The following is a 12,078-nucleotide window of genomic DNA, read 5'->3' as shown; positions in this document are numbered from 1 at the left end:
CCGGTTTTGTCATACTGATTTATTATCTTGTGGGTGCCTTGAGTGGCCATTTTGCCTTGAAAGACAGGATTTATATATATATAAATAAAACACGAAAATGACACAGGGTAATATTTAACTAAGTCAGACACAGAGTAGACCCACTGAAATCAAAGGATTTAAGTTACATAGGTCTATTGATTTCAGAGGGTCTGCTCTGAATATGACTTAGCTGGCTATCACATGATTACATGCTGACCATGTTGCAGATGTAAAGCAGTATGGGTTGCATCCAAGTATGTTAACTCAGAGTAGACCCACTGAACTTAATGAACCTAAATTAAAATGTCCATTCATTTGTATCTGTTTACTCTGAGTAGGACTAATGTTGGATACAACCCTATGTTCTGACTACCACACCAAGGATGCAATTCTTAAAGACATTTACTAATAAATAAGCTCTGTTGAATACAGTGGGACTTCCCCTGAGTAAATATTATTAGGATTGTGCTGTATGAAAGCAGGAGATTAGAAGAAACAATAATATGGGTTTTTGGGAAATATTTTCAGCATGTACATCAACTGGAATCTGATTTACATGTTTGACTTACTTGGTTTTGTTCACTACACGGAAGTACACCCTGTTAATTTTGCATGCTGTGCATACAAGTTGTTCCTTGAACTCCAGCAAGGGCTCTATTTTTCCTTGGAAATTAGAAATGTAATTATTGTTGCTTATTTCCTTATTTGAACAAAACATCATACCGTTATGAAAAAGCTTGCAGTTTAATTATGGTCCATTTAAGGGTTTGTTTTTGTTTCATTTTGTTTAGAAATTAAGGAACACAAACTTCTTCCACATAAAATCAGGTCCATTTTTTATCAGATCTGTGAGGGAGATAACATTGCATTTGACAGGTTTTAAAATGTCAAAATTTACATTAGTTTGATCCTGGCTACAAAATAGCAGTTGCAAAAAGAATCACTTGGTGGAGCTAGATTATTTTACAAACTGAATGTGTTTGCCAGAGAGCCCAGCTGACAGGCTAGTGTGGAGACTTTCACAGAGCTTCTCAAAGGCTGTTTGAGAAGTCACCCAATGACAGGAGGGCTAGGCTGGTCTTCCCTTTGCCCTAATGTTCTTCTTCAGAGGCAGAGGAGTGCAACCTTCCAGGGAGCATTCCTCTGGGACTGAAGGGAAGCACAGTCTGTCCCCCATCCAAGGGCTGCTGGGAGTTGTATCTGGAGGAGGGAGGGGTATTTTATGTATTTGCAGTGGATTCTAAGTCAACTTGAGGATCTTCCAATAAAAAAGCAGGGTATAAATAGTCTAAATAAATAAATAAATATAGGGGGAAGTATTTAGAATGGGGAATTTGAATAAACATTTTGGAAGAATCAGAGTTTAAAGCATTTCTAATGACCTTACTTTACTTTCCACTGCTGGTTAGGCAGAACTCCTTTTCCAGTTGATGAGTAGAAAAGCTACAGAGAGTGCTTCTGTGTCAATATGATTGATGGTGAGCTCTTTCCGTCTGGGCTTCCTGTCTGTCACACTATCTCCTGCTTTGCTATTGCCTCTTGTATGGTTTGCGGCAGATCTGAGATTGCCATTCATAATCACTGCATGCTTTTAGTCACTGTGCTATACCTGCTTAACCTTAATGCCAAGCGTAATTATTTTAAGCAGTAGAAATTATCCTACTTGACACCCAATGTTAAGGTCTATAGGCTGAAAGTATAGGGTACAGCAACTCTGCTAAAACTCAGCAGGTTGGGTCTGGTTAGTGCCTGGATGGAAAACATTTGAGAAACCATGAGAGAAAGCTGTTTATATAAATAAATAACTTATTTTCACAGCAGTTTTTCTTTAATTCAGAGCCAGAGCTGTGTAAATTGAAGTTCCTTCTCTATCACCCTTCCACCATATGAGGGCAACTTGATCAATAGCTTGTTAATGAACTTTTGGAACAGGCATCATCAGCATAGGGGGGTTCATTGGAGACCATCTGGACATATGATATGGGGTGGTTCAAATGCTATGGCAGAGTAAAGACCTCTTTAAATCCATCCTTGGTTTATTTTGGATTCCTCAGTTTTAAACCCTTCAAGATGGAACGTTTCTTTAACAAAAACAAAGGGTCCAACAAAGTTTCCTGTAAGCACAAGGACTTCTGCCCATGCAATACAGCTTCCTCTCCCTGCATGCCCCGCAACCCATGAAACCAAATTTGCTATGGAGGGTTGGAGGAAACTCCAGAACAGATTGGGGGGCATGCAGAAGTCCTTGCAGTAAGAGGATAACCTATAATCTAGATGTTCATACTTAAAGTATATGGACCCAGCCCCTGTGGTTCTTTTTGCATATTTTCCTGTTCATGTTATTTAGATTTCATTGTAGCACTTTTGCTGCATGTTTTCCCTCCCTGTTTCATGTCACCTGAACAATTGTAACCACCTGGGAGATAATCAGGTTCAATTGTTGTTAGCTAGAGGGTTTTAAAAGTGAATAGGTTTTATTTATTCTGCTTCTACAAGGAGCAATTGTTTGGCTATTGGAATATTAATATGTGTTTGTTTTATCTCTTTTATTTTATAAAACCATTTGTCTTTAATAATAGTACTCTAACAGGGGTATCTGCAAGTCTTTATTTCATCTGACACTTTAATTGACTTCTGAGCATGAGGAATCAAGTTCTCGCTCTTGCTCTTCCCTTTTATTCTGCCCTCCACAGATTTTTATCATATACAAATGTCACCTGTTCAAGCATGCCTCTTTTTTTTCCAGGCTAAAAGGCAGAGACAGTTAATCAGTCAGAAAATCCCTTGCCTCTGTATGTTCAGTCAGATCCAGATGCAGCTCAATTAAACTTGGCACTTGAGTACTTCACAAGAGAACATTCATGCATGCACTAATTAATTTTGAAAATCATTTGGAAGAGTTTTAGCTTGCAGTCCTTTACGCAGTCCTATATGCAGAACTCAGTTGGACTTCTGGGTAGACATGCATAGGACTGTACTGTTAAAGTATAACACACACAAAAAACATAATCAGAAATTAAGTATACTGTAGTTTTTGGTGGGAGCATATGAACGTTGTGTAATAATTATTACTATACAAGTGCGACTGCAACAAAATGTTGCAGAATAGAATGCTGTTCAGGATGCCAGCCAACCATGTTCTCTTCCGGGATACACCATTCAAGTCTTCCTCCCCTAGTTTTCTGATTTTCTTTTAACAACACTCAGCATCCTATGACCACTTAGCACATTCAGTCCTCATTGGTTTGTTTTGGGGTGGGTTCATCCCCCCTTACTTTTTTTCCTTTTAAGCTTTTTGTTCTTCTGAAACCTTCAGGGTCCCCCTGAACATGCTGACACCTCTTTCTTCTTAGTGATCCTGTTCTGGCTACGATCCTGTCAGCACTCACCATCTGAGTTTGTCTTTAGAGGGAATGAAAAAACACACATTTTGGTGCACATGATCTCTGCCATCAACTAAGATGGCGGCAGGGACTTCAGTACCTTAGGGAAACTGCGGCCACCATCTTCGTTAAGGGCAATGGTAAAAGACAGCAGGCAGGTAGGTGGGGAGGCACAGATCATGGAAGGGGAGCGGAGTGGCGGCTGAGGGGCCCCCTGTAGCTCCAGGGGCTGTTGGCCTCACTTTAGAACTGGCCTCCCTTTAGAACTGGCCCTGCACACATGCACCTGCGCATGTGCGCACACACATACTGAGATCAAGGATTCTTATGACAACTAAAACTGGAAGTTGTGAGTGAAGTCCTTGTGAAAGAATGAATTTCATTTTCTTCACCTTCCATTTGAATTATTTCAAGCTATGGTGAGTTAGCTGATGCTTCTCACTGCAGCACAGCCTGTGATTGTGAAGAGGTATGGTCTCAGTTTCTGCCTCCATTTGACCTCCCTGCACACCCTTACCAGCTGCAGCACCACTTTTTGTTCCTGCTAGAAGGTAGATGTTAATTGCTAATTTGGTCTATTCCCCATTTTTATAGCTACTATGCTTTTTTTGAAAAGGGAACAAAAAATTAGAGGAAATTTGTAATTAACATATCTGTGCACACACACAAACACCAAAAAAGCTAGGAAGAAACCAACAAAAAGGAATAGGAACATTGTAAATAGGATTTTTTTAAAAATTCAAGGCACAGGAGTTCTGAAAGCCTCAGTTACATCTTGTAAGTCCACTCCAGTCAGCTTGGGGCTGTAATTGCATTTTATTATCAAACCCTCACAAACTAGTGGCAGAGACACACTTACTGTTGTGCTGGTTCTAGTGAATCTCCACCTCTCTTTTCTGAATATGGGGGCACACAATGCTAGTCAAACTCCGCCCTTTTCACTCTAAATCCTGGTCACATCAGCCCAAGTGTTTTGTTTTGTTTTTTTTAAAAAAAATCACCTTCAGGCAGATTTTGCAACTGATTGGTAGATCGACCCATTGGTCTTCCCCTTTGTGGCCAAGGGATACACTGTGCTGCAGGCTCAGGCAAAGACAGTGATTGGCCCAATGCTTTGCTGTGGGCAGTCCTGAAAGGTCTGAAGGGAGCAGTGGAGACCGGAGATGTGCCCAGCAGAGGGCAGTGTCTCTTCAGAACACAGTAGGAAAACCGTTCTGGCTGCTTTTGAAGTGACTAGTGTGCCCGCAGCCTCAGTCTGAAATAAATACTGATTGTCAGCCAAAAAATGTATCGGGATTCTCTATGAAAAGTAAAGAAAGATGGCAATCCCAGAAGAAAAAGGGCTGATATGGAAGCAACCTCTGTGTGTGTGCCTTTGAGGTGGGGAAGGGAACTGGACCAGGAAGTCAAGTGTTCATCTGCCCAGTCCTTGCTGTCTAATTACATGTAGCTGGGTTTTCCACTTAACCCATTATCAGTGATTAGGGGCCATAAGTTTCGAATCACTGTTCTAGAAACAAATCCTGAACCTCTAGGCTTGCAGTGGAAATCTATCTTGTGTAAAATTTATATTTATTGTTCTTATTTGTGGCAGCTATTCCACTCCAATCACAGTCTGTAACTGCTGGTCTTACTGATATCAGCAAATCCCAACACAATAATTTACTGCACAATGCACCTGTGCTCTCAAAAGCTAAGCAAGTGGCCAAAGACCTTGAGAAACCAGCTTTCCAGACTCCTCAGCAACCTACCATTTCCCCTCTCTCCCCCAGTTCACCAGTCCTTCCTGTACGCCCTCTTTTGGTGGGCCCAGACTTTAACAACTAGTATTTCTCATGGGCTTTTTGTACATATACAACAAGCCATCCACTATTCCCCTCCCAATCCAATTCACAAAAATAAATTGAAAATGATTGTTAAAAAAAAGATCTTCATTATAGAAAGAGATTCACACTATGTCCATGGTTGGTTGGCTACTTGTTTGCTCTCTCTCTCTTTAGCAAGGTTACAAAACAAATACCAAACACACAAAACTCCTCAAAGTAGGAAACACTTCATGTTGCTTCTCCGTTTACCAGAACATGCTAAAAGTTTTGAGAACTGGGCTTCAAGGAAACAGCTCTAAGCATGCTCAGAATAGATGTGTTATTCTGATAGATTACCACATGGTGCAGGTCTATTCTTTCAAGGCTTTCAAGCAATCCTCTTCAATCTGATATAGTAGGTGCTACATGGCTCTTATGAGGGGGAGTGGCAGTCTGCCCAGGGGGTTTGAAAGTTCAGCATTTGAGATTCGAATGTCAGTCACATGGTTTTCATGCCCAGAGACACATGGAATTGTCAGCCATACCAATATTTTTATTAGGATTGGCTAAGTAGTGCAGATTGGCCAGAGAACTGGGCATTGACAGAAATGCCTCCACAAGCCTCTGTAAGTTCATAGATGGAAGTATAAAATGTGTTTGGGCTAGGAAAGAGTGTATGGCTTTGAGATTTGTGGGGAATTTTAAAAATTGCTTGTCATTCTCATTGGGAGTACTGTGTCCTGCAGCCCTTCCCAAAGAGCCCAGACTAGTTACACTATCTAATTATTGTTTTATAAAGGCAAGTCAGTTCAGTCTAATTAAACTGAGGCTCCAATAAACATCCGAATTTCACAAAATTACATTCATGCAATTTATTAATCGATAGTAAATTTGAGATAAACATCATTTTGAAAAGATTTCATACATTTAAAGATGATTTTCATATTTATTTCATTATCAAAAAAATCAAAATTACCCACATGGGGTTAATAAAACCATTATTCACTGTTTATAATGGTTTCAGTAATTACATGTAGGTAATTTTGATTTTTTTGATAATGAAATAAATATGAAAATTATCTTTGAGGGTGTGAAATTCATGCTATTATAATGTTTTTAAGCTACACTGCATCAGCAGTGACCAGTCTTGCACCTAGTGCTGGGACACCAGTTGAACCACCCTGAACCACCCTAGTTATGCTACTGGCCACAGGGCTTGACACCATAATACTGCTCCTGTGTGATTGCCATTAGAAAAATGCAACCTCTTTGCAGGACTGCTGTATAAAGAAATATCTGTTTGAACAAAAATGACATTGAGATGCAAAAGCACGTCTTCCTTAGCAAATAGGCATACAAGCTTAATGTGGCTATGAAGATTGTCTTCTTTTTATATGTCTGGCAACGGTCAGCAGATGTTTTCTGCAAAGAAAAAAATGCTGATGATCGTTTGCAGAATTATCCATGTTGTACACAGACTTAAATTCAGTCATTGTATTGAGTGATTACAAAAGTACTTGTAAGTTGTTACATAGGTGGACCTTTAACTGCATCGGACAGTTTACGAAGAGAGGAAGGTAAAGATGAAAATACACAGCTGTGATGAACAAAGAAAATATAAAAAGAAAATGAGAGCAGTAGACGTTACAACAATTGATGTCCTTTCTTCCCGTAATACTTTTTAACAATTACCCTGTAGTTAATAGTTCTTGAGATTCTACCAGTCAAATAACTGCTTATCTGTAAAGCCCGAAGATGGAGATTTAACCGCCAAGATCATTAGCTTTCATATCATTGCTTTCCAGATTAGATTTAGAGGCATTGACCATCAAGTCTCAGGAGGTCATGAGTAGATGAGAGTACTTTCAACTCAAACACTGCTACAATTAATTTACTCCTGCAAATCTGTAAGCCAGCTCTATAGGCCAATAAAATGTTTCAAGCAACCATAAGAACATTAGTTAGTCTTAATGAGAACATTATTGACTGCCAACACACTAATACATTAAGACTTTGATTTTGTAACAATCTTTTGCTTGCAAGGATATTGAAAACAGGGCAGATAATGCAAGAGGCCAAGCACTATGAACCCATACTTGACTTGCTTGAAGACCTCAGAATCAAAGTCTGCACTAGATTTGCTCCATCAGTTGGACAATGAGCTTTACATCTAATGCTATAATCCAGCCAGTTTGAAATTGTTCCAGTCAAGGTCAGTTAGCTGAGCCTGATAGGCAATTAAGATTGTAACTTGCATACGTGGATGGGGTGCTGTCACCTCCTCTGTTCCTAACCAGACTCAAACAGAGGCTTTTAGTGAACAAAGAATGGTGCTCATGACTTCTCAACAGAATGAACCATACTGTTACCATATCCCTGCAGGAACACTGGTCCTGGCTCTTGGGCCAGCTATGTTGGACATGAAATATCCTACATCTGAATAACTAATTGTTGACCATAAGATTTTCATGCAATGATCTTATCAGGGACAAGTCCATATGGGATATATTAAGTTAGGTCAAGCAGCTATGCACAGATGGAGCTAGAAGAAGAGGCAGGAAGCCTTATTTTTGAACTCTTTGGTGCTTCCAAAAATAGAGGGTCTACACGTTTAGCATCAAACAAGCCATTATTGCTACCTCAGCCTCTTGGATGCCACCCGCTTTGGTGGCTCCCACCATCAATATGCTGGATTTGTTTTACTAATGTTGTTTCCATTGAGGCGTTGCTGTCTCCGGATCTTAATTTCTTTTAGGGATCTTCAAGCATTGTGTTTGTTTCAACATTTGATTCATTTTCATTACTGAAAGGCCTATTTGTTTCATATTGTTAAAAATTGTGTTTGCTTAGTTTCAGGAGTGTAGGCCCAAGAAATGAATGTGGCCCTCTAGGAGTTCTGTCTGGCCCTTGGGACTCTCCTTTTACCACACCCCTCTTTTGTGCCCTCCTTGCTTGTCTGGAATGTGTCCTTCAATAAACCTCTTACTTTTGTGTAGATGGAAGTTATTACGACATATGTCTATGGGGCCTGAGTGTGTGTGAATCTACCACCCACGTGTCCCATTAAACACACCTCCTTGAGAGGAGGGGAATCTTTTGCTAGGGATAAAACAAGCGGTTTTCCCTGAAATGTGCCTTAATAGTGTATGTATAACCCAAAAATGCAGGTCCAAACCAGACTAAAGCAAAACTTTCTTTTATTGAGAGGAAAGAGAAGAATAGCATTACAAAATTACTGGTTGCGTGACAGCATTAATCATTAATATACTAACCCATTCATAACTTTAAACTAAAGAGATCAAAGGTCCCTATTGCTATAATGAATGACAGGCTGGAGATACTACCTATCCTAGGCCCAGGAGTGAGTAGTGGAACACAGTTGAAGTGATGTGAGGGAGCTCTGACCAAAAAGCAGGAAGGAATCTCTTTGCCTAAAGCTTTGCACCAAGACCCAGACTCTCTTCCTGATCTGTGGCATGTAGTCCTGCACTGCATTCCTTGAGAGTGTAGTTACACATGTTGGAGCTCAGATCACCACCTCAGCTCCCCTAGGTCTCCAGCCCCGCTTTTAAGTACACTTTCCCTCTTACAAATCAGTGTGAACAAGGAGGGGTCTGGGTATGAGATATCTCATGGGGTGTGTGTGTTTCTTGCTGACACTCAGAAAATCTCAGGCTACTTTCTAATGCTTTCTTTAAATAATGGGATCGTTCTGCCGAGCTTGAGGAAAACCTACTAAGGAAGAAGATAACATTTAATTCAGGGTCTTCACATTCCTCCGAAAGTGCCAAAAGATGGTCCTTGCTTCTTGTCCTCATTTCACAGTACTTAAGAAGGCACAACGAGTCAGAAAACAGGGGTCTGGGGTGGGAAATGTAGTCCAGAATACTCCAGGACCTTGCCACTCCTTTGACTCCAAATGAACCAAAGTGGTGGTTAGCTTGAGCACTCGTAACAACTCCTCCCATTGAAAAACATTTGAATATACTTTTGCAGATGTTTTTCACATCTTATGCCACTCTGTTCTGCACTGGGCCCTTATGCTTTCTTCCATCTGATGTAACTGTTCCATTTGGGACATTGTCCATTCATCTTACCATGGCAATCATAATGATAACAGCCAATGTGAAATATCAGAACCATCACAATGGGATGCATTATAGTTGAGATAACCCCTATGGCATTTTCACTCCAGCTGAGCAGAGGTCCCACAATTTATGAGTGCCTATATTTCTAATCATAGCTGCAACGTTGCTGATATTGTGGAGTATATTTTTTAATTATGGATGCTCATATTTTTATGTTTAGATGGCATTGTTTTATTGTGTATTTTTATTACAAATGTTTGTATTTTATTATTGTGCAGTAGGTTTTTATACTTTGTAAACTGCTTAAAAACCTTGGCATTAAGCAGTACATGAAAATAATAAATTATTATCATCATCATCATCAATAACAATAATAACAATAATAATAAGACAACCTTAATTAAAAGTGCCCTCCTTCAAGTGTACATAAAAAAGTCATTCGGAATATATAGTGAATATATGGCTTTTAGTTTACAATTTAATGGAACTGACTTTATCTATGCCCTAATGATGATTGAGCATTGGCCTATGGTAAGAGCAGAAATGTTCAGCCCAGCAGCATTTGTCAAAGAAAGTTCTGTAGCACTAAAACTGTAAGGGCTGAATGGGAATAAGAATGTTACTTTAGTGATGACGGTCAGTGTTTGCATTCCAAAGCAGCTTGAATGACAGACTCAGGTGAACAGTAGTACAAGATTCCAATTTGAAAATTAATAGACTGTCAAGTACTTTTTATGCATGATGAACTGTAATTGCAAGGGAAGGCCCAATGCGAACAGAAAAATGTGCCCTAAAAAGGCGATTCATACCATGATTATTTAGTTGGCTATTCAGCTGTCTTCTCGAAGCTGCAAAAGCCGACGTGAAAATGTGTTAGGTATGGCAATGCCACTAAACTCGACACAACTCCAGCAAACTGAAAATGGCAGGCATATTATATTTGAATAAGGCAAGTGAAACTTAAAAGGTATGCTTTTCAACTGAATTCTGCAATGTGGATTCACATGATGGCGGAACCTGAAATATGCCACCAGCATGCCAGATATTCTGGTGAACTCCCCCAATATGCCAGTCGAATACTGCTGTCAGTGTTTTTGTTTATGGCTTGTATTATTGGGTGTCCTGACCCCTCCCCTTGGCTGCTTGGCAAAAGAGCATTTTCTCTCCTTGGGTGGATCTTGAACTCTTGCCCCAAAAGGGTTGTGTATGCTCTGTGCAGGCCTCTTCCCCAGGGAGCGACAAAGGTGCTGTGTTGTATGTCTTCTTTCTTTATGTGTGTTGTGTTCCAAAACAATGGTTGTTGTGAAAAGCATAACAGGGATTGGCATTATGGGAGTTGTTGCTAGCTGTGCCATTTAGGCTAATGGAGTGGGTTGCTCTGGTGCTGTCTTGGGTCTTGGGTCTGTGGTGAGGCACGGGTATGTGTGGAGGCGTCTGCCTATTGTGATGAGTTCCTTGGCTGCCTCTGTGTGGGAGCACATGGGGTCATCATTGCCGGCACAGTCCCTGATTGGTGGGCTGTGAGAGTGTTTCCACAGATGCTGGAATTCCAGGGATGGTGACATATTTGTAATTTTTGCACTGTTTTTATGTTTTGGTGGTGTATTTTTTCTTCCCTGCCAGGCTGAGGTCTTAGTGGATTGGGCACCATATCTCTAGTCCCAGTGTAATGTAAATAAAGTGTTGCTAAATATCTAATAGTGACACTGTACAGTTTATTCTGTGCACAGCCTCTTGGTTCCCTGCACAAGTGCAAAATTTAGAATCTCGCACAGAATTTGGCAACTTAAAATCTCTGGCTGGTACTGCTTATAGGGTTAGAAATAGGGTTGCCAGGTCAGAAGCATCCCAAACCCTGAGATTTCAGGGGAGGCCCTAGTGATGTCATAGGGGTGGCCCCTAGTGATGTCATTAAGCATGATACATTAAGCATCAACCACAGTTGCTTGGCGCACACAATTCATACAAAAACATTTCTCTGATTGGAAATTAAGATAGAAATCGTAGCTAAAAGATGGAGCCTGGGTAGGAAACATTTAATCTGGCCAATTCACTTCTGGCAAAAAGGGTTCAAGTGCCCTCAGGCCAGGCCAGGCCAGTCACCAAAAGGCCATTGTAGGAAGAAAGAAGCCTAGTGTTGTGGAGATGTTAGATGGGAGCACTCAGGAGTAAAGATGGATAGAAGCTGCCATTCTAAACACACTTACTAATGGACTAAGCCCCATAGAACTCAATAGGACTTCTCAGTAGATATGGTTTGGATTGTGTTGTTGGTAAAGCTTGACTAGGGATCCTCTGCAAAGATATCCATATCCAAGTAGGGTTGGTAACCCCCTGCCTGGAATGCCCTGCCCCTACCTTTTAACATCCAAATTTCTTTACAGATTTGACCCTTCACTTAAGAAAGAGGTCTGAGTAATGAGTAAAAAGATTCTCTACCTTTTTCTGTCTCACCTGTGGGCTGCTATAAACTCACTTCATCAGCCAACTCAATTCCACTGAATATAATTGACAGAGAGAAAGCACACATGATTTGGTCTACCTTCATAGGCAGCAGCTTGGGAACAACAACAGTTGCAGCCATGCTGCCCAGTATGTGAATTCTCTTTTACCACTATTGGACAAGAAACAAACAACAAGGTGCATCATCAGTGGGTTTAACAAGGTTGAGTGGAGTGCATGGAACCACTGTTTTACCTTTACCTGTGATGCTCTGACTGACTTCCTTCTGTTGCTAGACTGTTACATCTTTAGGGAGGCTTACCTGCCCCTCCTCCTTCT

The sequence above is a fragment of the Rhineura floridana genome, chromosome 10 (assembly GCF_030035675.1).
Source record: "Rhineura floridana isolate rRhiFlo1 chromosome 10, rRhiFlo1.hap2, whole genome shotgun sequence".
Lineage (NCBI taxonomy): Eukaryota > Metazoa > Chordata > Lepidosauria > Squamata > Rhineuridae > Rhineura > Rhineura floridana.
The sequence above is the reverse complement of the archived record's forward strand: the minus strand, read 5'-3'. Positions refer to the sequence as shown.